The sequence below is a fragment of the Dasypus novemcinctus genome, chromosome 16, assembly GCF_030445035.2.
Source record: "Dasypus novemcinctus isolate mDasNov1 chromosome 16, mDasNov1.1.hap2, whole genome shotgun sequence".
NCBI classification, from domain to species: domain Eukaryota; kingdom Metazoa; phylum Chordata; class Mammalia; order Cingulata; family Dasypodidae; genus Dasypus; species Dasypus novemcinctus.
In genome coordinates, this window is record NC_080688.1 from 29,718,163 (window position 1) to 29,734,440 (window position 16,278).

Consider the following 16,278-nt stretch of genomic DNA (forward strand, 5'->3'; position numbering starts at 1 on the left):
CTTGCTTAAATAATGAACTCCCTCAAATTGTGTAGGAAGAGCTATTGTAGAAGGGATCTGATGAAGTCACCCTGCTTTTCCTCCATCTTTATTCCCTGCAGAAGTTGGCACGGAACCTTCTTTCTAATTCTCCTAAGCCTCGACTAGCTCTATTTTCTAATTTCTTGCCTTGGTAACACTGAATGGTATATTTGAAGAGCAGTTTTTACAATTCTGTTTGATTTTAAGTGTCTTTAAAAATATGGCTCAATCTATACTTGATTTTCTGGAACAAATACAGGAGAGGACTCTTCTTTTACCTGATAATGTAAGGAGTTCTGTGTTAGGCAGGAATTGAGTAAAGAAACCAGGGATACAACTCAAGTAGCAAAGAAGGAGAAAAGAGATGGAACCCTCCCCAACTCACTTCCTTTTCATGTTGAAACAGATCCTCTACTATTACAGAGAACTTTCTCTCTTGCCTGAAGTAAATTGGGAGTGGCTGTTGGAGGCATGTTCCTGGGTTCTTCTTTTTCTGTTAAGATAGTGTTTTGAAAGAGGGCTGCCGTATAAAAAAGGCATGACTGGAAATCTTTATCTGGCAGTAAACAATCCCTTAGGAGTAAAGATTCCTCAGCAGTGGTTCATATGTTAAAAATGGCAAGGTCTCCAATCACCATTTGGCAGGTAGCTATTAATTACTAGAAAAATGTTGGGTGGCCCTGCCTTCAGGATATTTAAAGCTGCCTAAAATCAGGTAGCATTCACATATTTTATTTATTTCCAGAATAAATCTGATTATTCTCGTGGCAGTTACCTATCGTTCTGCATAGGACCATCATCATCTGGATACATAAGGAGACGTGAGCATTGAGAATATTTGAAACATATGCTACAGACGTGAGAGGAGATGAGGCTAGAAAGCAAGGCCAGGGGGCCAGCATGGAGGATTGCTCCGGTGGGCTCACTAGCTGGGATATGGTATGATAGGTGCACTCATTTTTATCATGGCCTGACAAATGACCATAAACTTGGTGGCTTAACATAACATGTACTTATTATCTCACAGTTTTTGTGGGACAGGAGTTGGGCATATTTTGGCTTGACCACTGCTCAGGGTCTGGTCAGGCTGAGGCTGGAGGCTCTAACGGGGAAAGACCCGAGTTCCTATCCCCTCGGGTTGTTGTCAGAGTCCACTCCATTGTGGCTGTACCAAAGTCCTCATTGTCTTGCTGGCCAGCCCCCTGGGACCACTGTCAGTTTCAGATTTGCTATCAGCTCCTTGCCATGACTCTCCATATTGGCAAAAGAGGATCCCCTTTCCTTGAATCCCTCTCACCTTCGAATCTCTATGACTTCTGCTCCTGCCACCAGCAAGGGAGTGTGTGATTAGGTCAGCCCACCTCTGTTGTAGGGTCAACATGCTGTAGAACGTCCCCTGAAATCTATCATGGTCACAGCCCCAAGGGTTACGCAGGGAGTGATGGGGGTGGCGGAAGTCTTGGGGCCCTCTTAGAATTCTGCCCTTCACAGTAGGTGATGGGGCTTTACAAAGGGGAGCCGTTTGGCCTATTTGCATTTTTAAATCTTTCTTCTGTTCAATAGCAATTGAAAGGGAAGAGACTAGAAATGGAGACCAGTTGGCTGTATGGCATTCTGCCCACTGAAAGGTGTTGAGGACTGGATCCAAGGCAGCAGAGTGGTTTAGAGAAGAGAGAATGGCTTCTAAAGAACTCGCCTGACAATGAGAGGACCTGAGTAATTGGATGGGAGTGTGGGGCGGTGGCATCCAAATTTCTGGTTTGAGTGACTGCATAGAGAGTGGTGCTACTGATGAATGTGAGAAAGTTTTAATTTGAGACCTTTTGGATTTAAAATGTCTGGAATATGACTACTATTACACTTGGGTATATTGTTTGGCATTTGGAAGAGAGTTCAGACTGGTAGACTCTGTGGGAGCCATTGCCGTTTATACTTACTCTAACGGGGGTGTGTGAGGTTGTGCTGAGGAATGAATGAGTAAGAAAAAATAAGCATCCATAGCAGAGCCCTGGGGAATGCTAGTGTTTAAAGTTGGAATTGGGGAAGCTTTGTAAAAGTGCCCACCTCCAAGATTCTCCCTTATACTCACCTCTTGCTCCCCCTTTTGCCCCCCTCCCATGGCGAGGGGGAGATAGCACTAGTGATTATGGTCGAATGAGTCTGCCTCAAACAATTCAACGAGAGTCTGTGTAGATCAGCATTTCCAGTATCATTTTCTAAATGCCACTTAAGGCATGGCACTCTGAGGTAGAAAACAGGAAGCTGGAGATTGTATACAGTGCCATCAAGTGAGAAATAATTAAGTGTTGTCATGACATGTGATTGATTCCTGTGCCTCCCTCTGCTCATCGCCAAGTCTCCTTGTATTTCTTTAATTCAGCTTTTTGCTGTCTTTCGTACATTAGCATTTCAATTATGCAAAGTGATAAGAATCGTAACATTATGTTGCTTTTGAGAAATGACTGATCCCTGATATGTTGAACAACTTGCGATGTATATTAGGAGCCTTTTTACATTAACATCCTGTATAATTGGGATTTTTAAGGGACCAGAATTGTACTCGATGTGTGAAGGAGTGGTGGTATTCAGAAATGTCTCTCCACCTTGAATGATAAAATTTGACCCTGATTGAAAAAAAGGAACATCAGCTTCACCTTCAGCTTTTCTCCAGCATGGGGGCCCTGCCCCTCTCCTCCAGGCTCACCTTATTCCTGGTCCCAGGCAGAGCGGTGTCTGGTGCTCCATCCCTCTCTCTATAGCAGAAAAGCAGAGGATTCTTTTTCCTCTTCAAATGTGTGGGTTGTATTGACCACCTCTAGCAATTTAAGCTTTTTATATGTTTATTCTAGAAGGGGTCACCGGCTCGCCTCCCAAGTTGCAGGAGCTTTTTGTTGGAGCACATCAACATTTGTATCAGTAAAGTTAACTTTCTAAGTTTGTTGGTGTGAGTTCCCCTGCCCGATGACTATTGTGGATATTTTTTAATTCAAGATCAATGGCATTTAGAGTCTGTCTATTGCTTCTCTTGCCAAGAGTGACCTATTTTTTAGTGTTGCCTAGTGATTGTTTCCTGCAATCTAGGTCAAGGATAATGCCACACCTGGTGATTAAAAATGGCCAGATTTCATATTAATTCATGAAATTTTGATCAGTGGGAGTTTTCTCCTTGTCAACAAACAAGGTATCTTTGTTATAACGAGTGTGAATGTTTGTGTTCATTGTGACAGACAGCCATGTTTGACTGGTATGCACACTTGGGAGTTATTTTCGAAGATGGGTGAAAGAAATCCCTATCGCTAAGTCCTGATTACACTGAGGAATGCACCACATTTTCCCACTGCAGCTTACAGGAGTGAGTGATGGTGTGCAGATGGGTGGCCAGCCCAGGGAATCCATGCTCAATATGGTGTTTGGAAAATGGGAAGGAATAAAGAGACTTATTATTTTTAGGGAATGCCATGGGAACAGCAAATAAAGCCCCTGAAGTGCTACCACATTCTTCAGGGGAAAGCCAGTAGGCTGAGATGTAAAGCACGTGTCGGGCCTTCAATATTACCCCACGCCAAAATGCTCCCGTTACTGTCCTTAAAACAAATATTGCCCTGGATGTCATGGTTCAAAAACAAACAAACAACAAAACGAATGTCATGGCTCGCAGAGCATTCTTTAATAGTGTGACGATCAAAGAAGGCAAAACAAAAAACCCAACCAAAACTGAAATGCAATGGGTTTCAAAACTGCATTGTATTTGGGCTTCTATTATTTATGCCCCACCCTGTTCTAACAAGGGTTTACGGTGTTTTCCATAAGTGTACTACCATAATGAGAAAATAAGTGAGTAGAAGGCTAGGGACCAAGAGAAAATGAGAAAAAGCAGCAGCCAGAAATGAGGTTGCCATAGGAAACCCATGTCCTGAGCTCTCTAGCAGCCAGTGAAGGCAAGTCCACGACTCCCAGTGTCTGAACAATAAAACACGCCTGATGTTCACAGGAAGCACTCCCTGCAGCTGTGTGCTAGCTCTTCCAGCAGGAGATCTGCATGTAGCCGTCAGGAGAGTTCCCTGTTATTTCTGTCGGTGAAACCTTTACTAATAAGCATTAGGGAATGGTTTGTCACTTTGAGATTTTGCTTTTTCTTAGGTACCTGAGATGCCACTTTTTCTGATGTTGGCTTAGTGCCTATCAGTTTTTCTTTTCTTTTTTCCTTAAGGAGGTACCAGGGATTGAACCCAGGAACTCATATATGTCAAGCAGGCACTCAACCACGAGCTACACCTGCCCCACTCCTATATGTGTGTGTGTATATATATATTTTTTAAGATTTTTATTTTTTATTTATTTCTCTCCCCGCCCCCACTTGTCTGCTTTCTATGTCCATTTGCTGTGTGTTCTTCTGTGTCTGCTTGTATTCTTGTTAGCGACACTAGGAATCTGTGTCTCTTTTTGTTGTGTCATATTGCTGCGTCAGCTCTCCATGTGTGCGGCGCCACTCCTGGGCAGGCTGTGCTTTTTTGGCGTGGGGTGGCTCTCCATACGGGGTGCACTCCTTGCGCGTGGGGCTCCCCTACATGGGGGACACCCCTGCGTGGCAGGGTATTCCCTGCACGCATTAGCACTGCACATGGGCCAGCTCCACCTGGGTCAAGGAGGCCTGGGGTTTGAACTGTGGACCTCCCGTGTGGTAGGCAGACGCCCTAACCACTGGGCCAAGTCCGCTTCCTCCTATATATTTCAATTGCAGAACTAGGGATTATATTGACATCTCATGAGAGACAAAACTTGACGGGAACATGTTTACCTTCCTTCTTCAAGGGTGTGGGCTATGGACGTGCTGGAGGGTGAGGTGAAGATAGGCCTCAAAAATTGGGACCTAGGCCATGGTGCAGTCAAAGAGTGCTCAAGACCCCAACACTGTACTGTGTAGGGCAGGACTTCACCACTTTTAGCCCTTATAAAAACCTTAAAGCACGCATAGTGGGGCAGCTGTGGCTCAAGCAATTCAGCTCCCATTTACCATATGGAGGACCCAGGTTCATCCTTGGGACCTCTTGGTAAAAAAAGAAAGAAAGAAAGGGGAAAAAAAAGACATCCCAGACCTGCATGGAGAGGAGCAAGGCCCCTGCACAGCACAGTGAAGCGACGCACCAAAAAGATGATGACACAACCAGATAGAAAAGAAAAAAATGAATGAATAAAGCACCCACAGCACATTTAACTTTGGGCAAAATAAGTTTGTGAAGGCTACCCTTCAAGGTAGCCTCAAAGCAAAATATGTGCCTGGATACACAAAAGAGTTCATATACTTTTATAGGATTGTTAACTGTAAACCATTAGCTCTTGGGCCTGGTGCAAAAATACTGACTTGAGTTTTTGAAATTACAGGAAGCAGGGCCAATTCATTGACCCTAGTAATAGTTACTCTCCAAACTGTTGTCCACATGTTTATTTTTCTATTCTCTGTTGTTGAATAGGGAAGAGAGAATACTCTTCCTCCTTACCCAGGAGTTTTAAATAAAGTTTTCAAAACAGAATCCAGAACATATCCCTGTCTTACCCACAGAACTGCTCTCCACACTCATCAAAAGACTGTATCTACTAAGCAGGATGTGGGTAGATGAGGGTCTGTTGAGTCATTTTTATCTGAGTTCGACCAAGGGAAGGTCCTTAAAAACCATGATCAACCTTATAGAGTTAAATTTTATGAGGGTTCATGTGTATTTCAAATGAAAGTGTTGGAATAACCAAAATTGGTACCACCTGCTACTTGAGGAGAACTTGAACTTGAGAAGACTAGATGAGAAATTCTTCAGGAAGTTAACCTGCAACTTTGGAGGTGGGATTTTAGAAAATGAATTGGTCTTTTATTTGTGGGAATGAGAGATTGTCTTCTTCCAAAATGGAAAACAAAAACAAATCACCAGATTCTGGCCAGAGCAGATCATACCCACATGGCAGAGAAAAGCAAATAGGTCATGAGCAAATTTCTAAATTCAAAGCGGTCTTTTTGAAGGTTTGAAGCAGGAAATCAACCCCAGATGCACATATTTAGCATGATCTTCTTTCCTATTTAAAAAAAATGATTTTCTTATGGGCCCAGCCACTGTGGTAAGTGTCAGGAATAGAATCACAAGTGAAAGCAGTTTACTTGGGAAATGTAAAATTGCTAGAGTGACACTTGCATTGCAGGAATTGTGGGGATTTGACCAAGGATGGTCCTGAGGAGAAAGGGGTCTTGAGTAGCTATCAAAGGTTGCCCAGGTAGAAGCATTCTACGGGGTGGAAATAGCTGGTGCAGGTGCTCCTTGGTAGGAGAAAGCCTGTGAGGGAGGAGGGGGCCTGAAGGAAGGTGGTGTGTTAGTAGGTGGAGGCCTGGAAGAGGTGTCGCGGTGGGTAAAGCCCAAGACCCTGGCCCCTTGTACGGGTCTCACCATTCATACATTGACTATCTGTATTCAGAAACACCTCTTTTTATGGAATCTGAATTCTGCTCTATTTATTTTAACCATGCAATTGGAACATAAAAGAAATTTGGTAAAGTCTCAGGGTTGATATCCTTGGGATCATTTTACTGCCTGGTATTTCTTGCTGAGCCAGGTTAGAGCAGAGACCACTGCTTCCTAGTATCAATAGTTTGTTGAAAGACGGTGACAGAATTACCTGAGTCCCAAGCAGCATTTGAAAAGCCCTTCTTCCCCAGCCTCCCCAGTTTAACCGTGAACATAGATAAACTCCAGGAAAGATAATTGCTTTATTGTGAGCAGAGGAGAAAGCAGAATGATCTTGAATGAGTGTGCGGTATCTTACTTTTCGCTCAAGTAGACTCTCTCAGTTGTTTGTTAAGATAAAAGACCATAAATATTATATTATTTTCTTGATTCATATTTCCTTATTTTAAATTTATGCAACTATTTCCCACCATTGACTAGTATCACTCATGCTTTTTGGTTGTTTTTAATTTCAACTGCAAAGCTTAAAGAAATAACAGGTTCACATAAGGGGAATGACTCCTGTTCTTGCAAGGTTAGGTGAGATCCTGGAACTCCTACAAGCGTCTTTCTGCTGCTCCACCTTCTCCTAGTGTGAGAAGCTTGTGCCTGTCTGGTCTGGTCTCAAAATTAGAACCAGGCCTCCCATCTTCTTGGCAGGGTTAGGCAACCTCCGCTCGCCCCCATTCAGAGGAGCAGGGACAGACAGACGATGGGCTGGCAAAGAGGATTAGTGCTGGCTTTTCAGAATTGCAGGCTCGAACATTATTAAGCCAGGATGCCTCTGATAAAGCCATATTAGGAAATGTTGCTGATTTTTGACGTGTAGCTCTTAACGATGAATCCACGTGGTACGTATGAGGTATTAAATGTATTAGAAAAAGTGAAAGCAAACGGATGTAGAATCAAAATATTTAATGATTGGGGAGCAGATGTAGCTCAAGTAGTTGGGCACCTACCTGCTTCCCATGTACGAGGTCCTGGGCTCAATCCCTGATACCTCCTAAACAAACAGAAAAACCAACTCTCATCAGGGAGTAGATGTAGCTCAGTGATTGAGCACCTGCTTCCTATGTACAAGGTCCTGGGTTCGATCTCCAGTATATACTATTAATAAAAATATATATGTATTGAATGATTGAAAAGTCTCCCCCCCTCCCCACAGTCTATAAAATTTTGGATGCTAACCTAAAATACGATCTGCTTAAAAGAAGACAAGACTGATCTAAGTGTCAATGTGTGGTCATACATCCTACTTTTACCAGACATTTATTTATATTTCACTATAGGTCTTATATCAATTAGAAGATCATTTCAATTTAAAAATTTTAACTGATAAGTGATATAACTAATTTCATTTTTAAATTATGTAGGCAGTCCATTTAGTAACTGATTTCCTCCCACTTCCTGCTCACTCCCAGCCTTGCCCTGTTAACAACCTAAGACAGTTGATGCAGAGGACAGAGGATCCCTCAGTAACTTTTATTTTTAGAACAATGAAAGTGTTCTTTTTATATTGTTTTGCTCATCAATGCCTTATAGAATTGAAAAGTGACAGCTAGGAAAACTCATACTCATTAGAGTCATATCATTAAAAGTCGAGTTTTCATTCTCGATGTTTGCATTGCCTGCAGCTCTTTATTTAACCAAATGAATTTATAACCACAATTTGGGTTTTTCGCTTGTTCTTTTTGAGAATTGTCTTAGAAAGGAGAGTACATACGTCCTCAGGCAGGAAAAAGTTCTCCAAGTTCCATGTCATTCAGAGTTAGCCAATATGGTTATTTTACATGATTCGAGTTTAAGTTTGTGTCTCTTTCAAACCTTCCTCTTTCTCAAGGCTTCCTTTCCTGCATTCATTTTGCATACATTGGCTTAGTGACCTGAATCCTTAGCAGATTAACAGCAGGAAATGTTGTCTGACAGTTCCATGCCAACATCTCATATGTGTGATGTGTAACTCTTTGTAAAAAAAATCAAGCTCACTGTTGTGCTGGCCAAGAAGAAGCATGCTTCACTGGAAAGCTATTATCCACCACAGTGTGCACCTCTGAGCACAGAAGTCTTATTTCAAATAGAGACTGAAATTGCTATACAAATGAAGGCAGAAAGGGATTTCAGCTGAAAGAAAAAGGCTCCCCCTTTCCGCCCCCCCCCCCAAAAAAAAAAGAGGGAGAGAGGCTTACTGTGTAGGAGGGGACTCTATTTTTTATGTGCTAGCTATATCTGGGTGCTGAATGTAAGGATTTCAGTTAAAACATAGGTCGACTCTATTGCATTTGAACAAATCATTCTTGGTTTGGCATTACCTTATCCATATATATGATATATAACCATCTATGCTTAGGCCTAGGATGTACCAAAACGTGCCAATATACCCAATGAATATTAAAGACCATTTCGTGTATGTGTGTAAAAGATAATTGAATGTATGCTCAGTTTCCTGATAATACTATTTTGGAACAACTTCCCAGTTACTTCTAAAATGAGAAGGGGTTTGTTTTCTACAAGAGTGATGCAATGATTTGTTTTCTATTATATCATTGCAGAAGCAATAGACTTTCTTTTATTTCTTAATTATCCTTTTTAAAGGTAATAGATCACACTAAACATTACATTAAAAAACATAAGATGTTCCCATATACCCCACTCCTCTCCCTCCCACCCCGGTCATTTTTTTAGATTGTGTTTTTTTTGCAGATACATAGATCACAAAAAATGTTACATTAAAAAATATGAGGTTCCCGTATAGTATGTCAACCTCTATACCACAATTTAGCGTTAGAAACTCTAGATTTGAAGCCTAATAATCACCAGCATTCATTATTTATTGTTTCGCATGAACCAGGCAATATTGAATGCCATTACTCTATGAGTAATTGCCAGTGTGATTTCCATTTTATAGTTGAAGGTAGTGAAGCACAGAGAAGTTGTATAACTCATCAAAGAACCCAAAACTAGTTAGTTGCTGGTCTACCTCATTTCTAATGGAATGATGGGAAAAAATAGTAGATTAGGATATCCATTCTAAAGGTGTTTAAGTAATGCAAGATGGATTCTCATCTCTAGGTATATTAGTCATGGAAATAAATCACATATGTCCAGTATTTTGCTTTATAAACCTATCCCGACTACAAAATAGCACCCTATTCATATTTCAGCACAACACTACAGATTGCCTTTGCCAATGTCACTAAGAAAGATTGTGGTAAAATAAATATTGATCCATTTCTTAGTATTTGAAAGAAGTAATCGTCATGGCTTTCTGAGAAGCTTATTGCTCATGAATTTAAAGGAAGGGCTGGCAATATATGTGACATCTAGACAAAAGAAATTTGATGACTGCCCCTTATGTCAGCCCACTACAAATTGGCTGCCCACATCATATTTGGGATCACTGGCGGCAGTTATACTAATTATTGCTACATACGCTGGAGCTCCCCCTATCAAGAGGGGTTCCGCTTGAGTAGACATTGCCCCTGTGGGAATGGATTGTGGCAGGAGTGGTATGGATAATGGACTTTGTACGTGCTTATTAAACTTGGCAGTGGATGTATGCCCAAGAGAGCAAAACCCAAGCAGGAAGTAGATTCAGGGCAGCTGGTGCCATATCTAGCTTCTTAGAACCTCTGAGTCCCAGCTCTCTCAAAAGAGTTTATGGACTCTGTTTTCACCCACCAGATACTATCACTATCATCTTTTGGTCCCAGGTTTCAATACAGCCTCTCTGTATTTTCCAAGTGTGGATTTAAAAAAACAAACAATCCACACTCCATTTAAATTTCATGGCAGGCGATATTAGAATGTTTTTCTACCAAGACGCCAATAGAGAAAAAGGAAAGCAGAGGAAAAGATGATTTGCGCACAGTCCAGGTGTCTAATTCAGACTCAAATCTCTGAACTAGATAGCTTGGTGAGCTTTTCAGGTGCTCCTATACTCAAGTGGCAGTGCAGTCATTTTAGAAATAAAGAGAATTCTGATTGACCTTCAGAAATTAGGCAAATGGAGTAGCACTGAATAAAGAAAATGCAATTAGAGAAGGAAGCATTTTTTTAAATGGCATTTTGCTTCAAGATTAACCCAAGATTATGTGAGAAGAAATTCTTCAAATTTCATGCCGTCAGAACTAATTAAGCCCATATGTTGAATACCTGCTGAACTCAGGCTACTAGAGGAATGGCATTAAAAAGAGTAAACAGTTTCCTGTCCTCAGGGAGCAGAAACACAACTTCACAAAATACAATACATGGAAGAATATTATTTCGAAAGACAAACAGTGGTCCATTTGAGGAACATATGTGATAGAATAAAGTATTTACAGTGTTGATATTCCCTCAAATTTGAAAGTAGCTGAAATAAGGTTTCAGAAGTATCTGTTTTCCTGAAAGTTCTCAATATCATAGCTCTGAAATAGTTTCTTGTATTAACATGAGCAGTTTAAGCCTAAGCTAATAGAACAAGAATCCCATTTTTTGTCTTTTCTTTTTTCAACGTGCTAGTTTAAAGAAATGCATATGTAAATTGTGAGGAGCCTTTGAGATATACATATACCCTGAAGGGAGTTTGGTCTTTTTCCCTCTGTGTTAGGGATTGAGTCCACAAAAGGCACGTTTAGGTCCCAAGCCCTGGTCCCGAGGGTGTGAGCCTATTTGTAAATAGATTTGAAGGTGTTATTAATTAAGGTATACCCAGACTGTGGTTGGGCCAAAGTTGTTATAAAGCAAAGGAAACTGGACAGAGAGAAGCCATTGGAGCAGCCAGAAGCTGATGTCAACCCAAACCAGAAGGGAAGAAGACACCACCATGTACATTGCCATGGGATGGAAAAGCCAAGGACCCCAAAGATTGCCAGGCATCCAGAAGCTACCCACCCTGGGAAGGAGCAAGCCTTTGAGACCATGAGCCAGTAAATTCCTGTTGTTAAGCCAGTCCTCTGTTTCAGCAGCTTGGAAACTAAAACACACTCTACCTTTCCTAAGAAGTGGCAACTGCTGATTAGTTCAAGTTCTCAGGCAAAACAACTTGCTCCTTCTCATTTTCTTTGTGATTGTGCAGCATCAGAGAGAGAACTGCAACCAATTCTCTAAGAGTAGAAGATTATATTTGACATGACATGTTTTTTCATTTTGGCTGTTAAAAAGCCTCTGCCCAAAGAGAGCGTCACGCAGGCTGATTCATCGCTTTATGAGACTGAAGGGGGAAGAAATTCTGTTGAAGTCTTGTGCTGAGATTTAATACAATCTGCATTCCCTGCATTTGCAATTCATTGTCCTTCTTTCCCCCAAATTTAAAAATTTTTTATTGGATTTGTGGTTGGCTCAATATAAGATGCCATCCTCACTCAGCAGAATTGTAAAATTCATTGTCTTAAGCATCAATTTAAGAAGTGATTTCTAGGTTTCTGGTTTCTGAGAATGTGCTGACAGTGACCCTGCTGTCAGCTGGGGGCCGTGAGGCTCTCATTTGGCGCTTCCCTGGGTCCAAGGCTGGGAGCCTGTTCCTCCCATCACCTCAGTAACCAGCTAGGGAGGTGCCAATGCTTCTCGCTAATGGAAAAGAGGAAATCAGGAGATTTCTAACCTACTTGGCATCATTCTTTAGTAGTGGGGCAGAATCCCTGGTACCTCCCAAAATATAAATAAAAATATAAATAAATTTAAAAACCTACATTCTTGACCTAGATTACAACTAGTCTGGTTTGCTAGACCATCAAAAGCAATATACCAAAAATTGGTAGGCTTTAAAAATAAAAAATAATGCTATAAGCATCGTTTTACTTTCCTGGGCTGCTAAAGCAAATACTGTGTAATGAGTTGGCTTAAACAATGGGAATTTATTAGCTTACAGTTTTGAGGCTAAACGAAAGTCCAAATCAAGGCATCAACAAGATAGTGCTTTCTCCCCAAAGACTGTGACATTCTGGGCCTGGCTGCCAGCGGCCCTTGGTTCTTAGTTTGTCACATAGCAAGGCACTTGGTGGCGTCTCCTGGTCTCTCCTTTCTCTTTCAGATTCTACTGATTTCAGCTTCCAGCTGTTGCTTTTGTGGCTTTCTCTCTCTCATGTCTAAATTCACTCCATTTATAAAGGTCTCCAGTAAAAGGATTAAGACCCATCCTGATTGAGGTGGGCCACACCTTAACTGATGTAGCCTCATGAAAAAGTCCTACTTACAATGGGTTCACACGCACAGGAATAGTTAAACTTCAAGAACATGTTTTTCTGGAGTACACACAGCTTCAAACCACCACAAACATGATGTAGCTTCAAGTGTGCCTGCCTTTCATCCATTCTTGCAGCTGCCTTGGGCAGAAACGGATTTAACTGGCTTGAAATGTGGGACCCAGGCATTGCCATATTTTAAGTGCACGTTGAAACCACTAGTTTAAAATATTGCTTCTGTGACATTGGCTATGATATGCTGGTGAGAAGAATTAATGGCATTTGACCAAATTTAAGGCTCCATGGAAGATAAAATATAGGTGACATGGTACTGCTCCTTGTGTCTGGACAGTCACAAGGGATATTTGATGTGGGTGCAGAAATGGCCGTGATTTAAGGCAGGATAAAAATGCCCTTTTGGTGCTGTGAAGTGCTGTGATGATCAAAGGGAGGGAGAAAGCACATTTGGCTGGGAGGCCAGGAAATACCTTAAAGAAGTGGCACTGGACTATGTCTTGAAGGATGAGAGCGTCTTGAGGCAGAGCTTTTCCGACAGAGCATGGCCGGCTTGAATAAGACCAGAAGTGGCTCAGGTTGCCCGAGTGCAAGGGTGGGGGATTGAGGGTAAAGTCTGGGCATCAATACTGCAGTATTGGGTAAAGGCCTTATTACCAATAATCTTAACGGTGAACATGTCAGGCCCACTACAGTAGACAGGGAGCCATTGAACAGAGGAATGAAATTTCCCTTCCTAAAATTTGGCTGTTGTGTTTAGGGTCTATGAGAACACATTTAGTTGGAGAAGCTCCTAGAGGCAAACTATAAAGAGGGCCTGAACTAGGGGAGTTGGCATGGGGACAAAATATTTTTTAACAATGCCAAAGTAGAATTGTCCCTGCTTGGTGATGAGGGAATGTGGGGAAAGGTGAGGAAGGAGTCAAGTTGACTCTTGGCCTTTGGGTGGCTTGGGGGAGCAGGGCTCCCAGTGGGAGATAAGAGGAAGTAATTCCTCACACATGGAGATTTGGGAAACACCTGTACTGGATTGAAGTGTATTAAACCTGACCCATGAGTTTGTCGTGATAGTGTAAAACACAAAATCTAATTGTGACTTTCAGATGATGCTAAGGAGCTAGCTCATCATTGTGAAAATGGATAAAGGGAAAGAAGCAAGCATTTATCCTGACTTTTGTAATCAGATGATACTATTGGATAAAGATAATTATGACAGAGAAGGATCTCTTTGTAGACATATTCTATCTAGTAAATGTAGAAGGAATAACTAAGATTAGAATATCACCATTTTGCTTTTGCAAATTAATGGACCTAGGCAATGATCATAAGGGACTGGTGAAAAAAAAAGGCAGGCAGTTACTTTTGCCTCCTGAATAAACTGCATGGTATCACCCAAGGAAAAAAAGTCAAACCAGAATCTTATCAAGTTTCTTGTTTTAACTACCAATATACAGAAAATACAGGGAACGGGGGATCTTATTAAATTACACATAGAGATACAAACAGCATCCAGACTCTACAAATGACCTTGTTCTTTGACCAGTTAATGTCAAGGAAAAAAATAAACAACTTGCAAAATAAGTGGAGAACTTGCAGGTAAAGAGAGACTGAAGAGTTGTATCAGCCAATTGCAGGGGATGGATTTATCAAACTAAGAAAGAAAGAAAAAATCTTTAAAAATTGGGGAAATTAAAGTAATAACCAGATATTTAATGATATTAAGGAATTATTGTTAATTCTGTTTAGCTGTGATAAATATACAGAGATTTCATTTTTAAAAAGAGTAGCATCCTTAATATATAAATAAAATTATTTGCTATTTCCTACATTTCAAGATAACCATGGGGAGGAGTTGAGTAAAACCATATGTGAAAGAAGAAATAAGATTGTGACCCTGGGATAGTATTTACTGAAGCTGGGTGATGAGTTTCTAGGGTTTCTTTTTACTGCTTCTATTTCAGCATTTGTTCAAAATTTTTCATACAAAAATGTTATTGAAATACTTTTTAAAAATTGCTCCTCTAGGTTGGAAAAATAACAATTTTAACACAAGTTCTACCACCTCTATAAATATGTGATTCTTTTGCAGTGAAGTTCTTTAATTTGAGCGAGCATCACAGTTACCTGCAGGGCCAGTCCCCAGAGTTTCTGAGTCAGTATCTGGGATAGGGCCTGAGATTTTCATTTCTAGCAGGTTCCCAGGGAAGCTGATTGATGAGCCATACATGGGAAAGCAGTGTTTTGCAAAATCTGTTGTAAAAATCTTAGAAGACCCATGGCTTACAGGAAGTTTCATCAGTGCTGCAGAAAAGCGTATTCCATAGGCTGTATTTGAGTGGTGATGGTGAACTTATCCTCTTGAATTTGGTGAACAAAGAAAGCCTCCAAACTTTAGCTAAGGCATTACTTCAGTTGTTTCGTTTGGATTGCCTAGTTGCTCAGTGTTGCTCATGAGTAATCATTTTGATCTATCCTGGTGTTCATTACCAGATTACAAGGTCATCTTGGTTTAGCCCTCAGGCCCTTAAGACTCAAGTTTTCTAGGAATGTGCATGTGGGATGGAGGTGGATAGTAGACTTTTGGTGACTAAAGGTTACATTTTTCTAAAATGTTTCTCTTGATGAAAAATTTAATTTTATAAAGTAATGATGAAAGTAAAATTATATGGAGTTTAACATTGTTAACCTTTTAGAGTATTCATTAAGTTATTCTATTAGCAATTTGAAAAGAAGATTCTGCTTTTCTTTTGTCAATGGTTCTCTTTTGACACACCTCTCCTGGCACCCAACAATTGCATGAGTCAGTCTGGAAAATTTGAAAATTGAAAATTTTAAATAGCTAAGGGTGGAAATTGTTTATATTGCTTGGAGATGTACCATTCTTAGAACTTTTAAATTCTTTCACATTGTTAGGTTATAATATCGCCATTTAATCTATCAGAAACAGAAATACAGTTTGCCAGTGGAAATTTCAAGAGGGCAGTTCACTGTGGACTTTTTGCTCTAGAAAAGTAAAATCAACCTTTCTGGATGTTCAGGGGTTAATAGTGAATGGTACATGTGAACTTGGAGTAGCTTTGAGTCAGAGATGACCTGACAACAATAGTAAGTTATCCATTATGTTAGAAAACCTCTGTCAAACTTTTTTCCCCCTATTCAGTTCTTGACTCACAATGGTGATACATATTCACAGTCAATGGTAGTAAAATACCTAGATTTGATCATTTAAATGAAGATAGCATCTTTGGAAACCATAATAGTTAACATAATTTTTCCACAATTTCCGGTCTAATTGTTGAACTTTAGTTATATAGTAAATGTTATTATCTAAAAGGAAATGCTGATGTCAACAAGTAGAAATAATTGACTCAAACAGTTAAATAATGTGCTGGGGGGAAAAATTATCTAAGTTAGAAGGATCAAGAACTTTCTAGAATTGGGAGAGATGTCAGAGGGGATCCAGTCTGGATGGAAAGTAGGTTTCCTGTCATATCCTAACTCCATCACTGAACAGCATCTTTCTCATCACTCTCTAAAGAAGGGAGTTAAAGCCCAGTCAGGGTCAGTGGGAAAGAGTGTCACAGGAATGTTTGTCA

The 16,278-nt window shown here is 40.6% G+C and overlaps 1 protein-coding gene across 50 annotated transcripts in view; it reads left to right on the forward strand.

Moving 5' to 3' along the window:
- EPB41L3 (erythrocyte membrane protein band 4.1 like 3) overlaps positions 1-16,278 on the forward strand; it is a 259,261-nt gene that overhangs the window by 179,344 nt on the left and 63,639 nt on the right. The gene's annotated exons all lie outside the window — the stretch shown is intronic.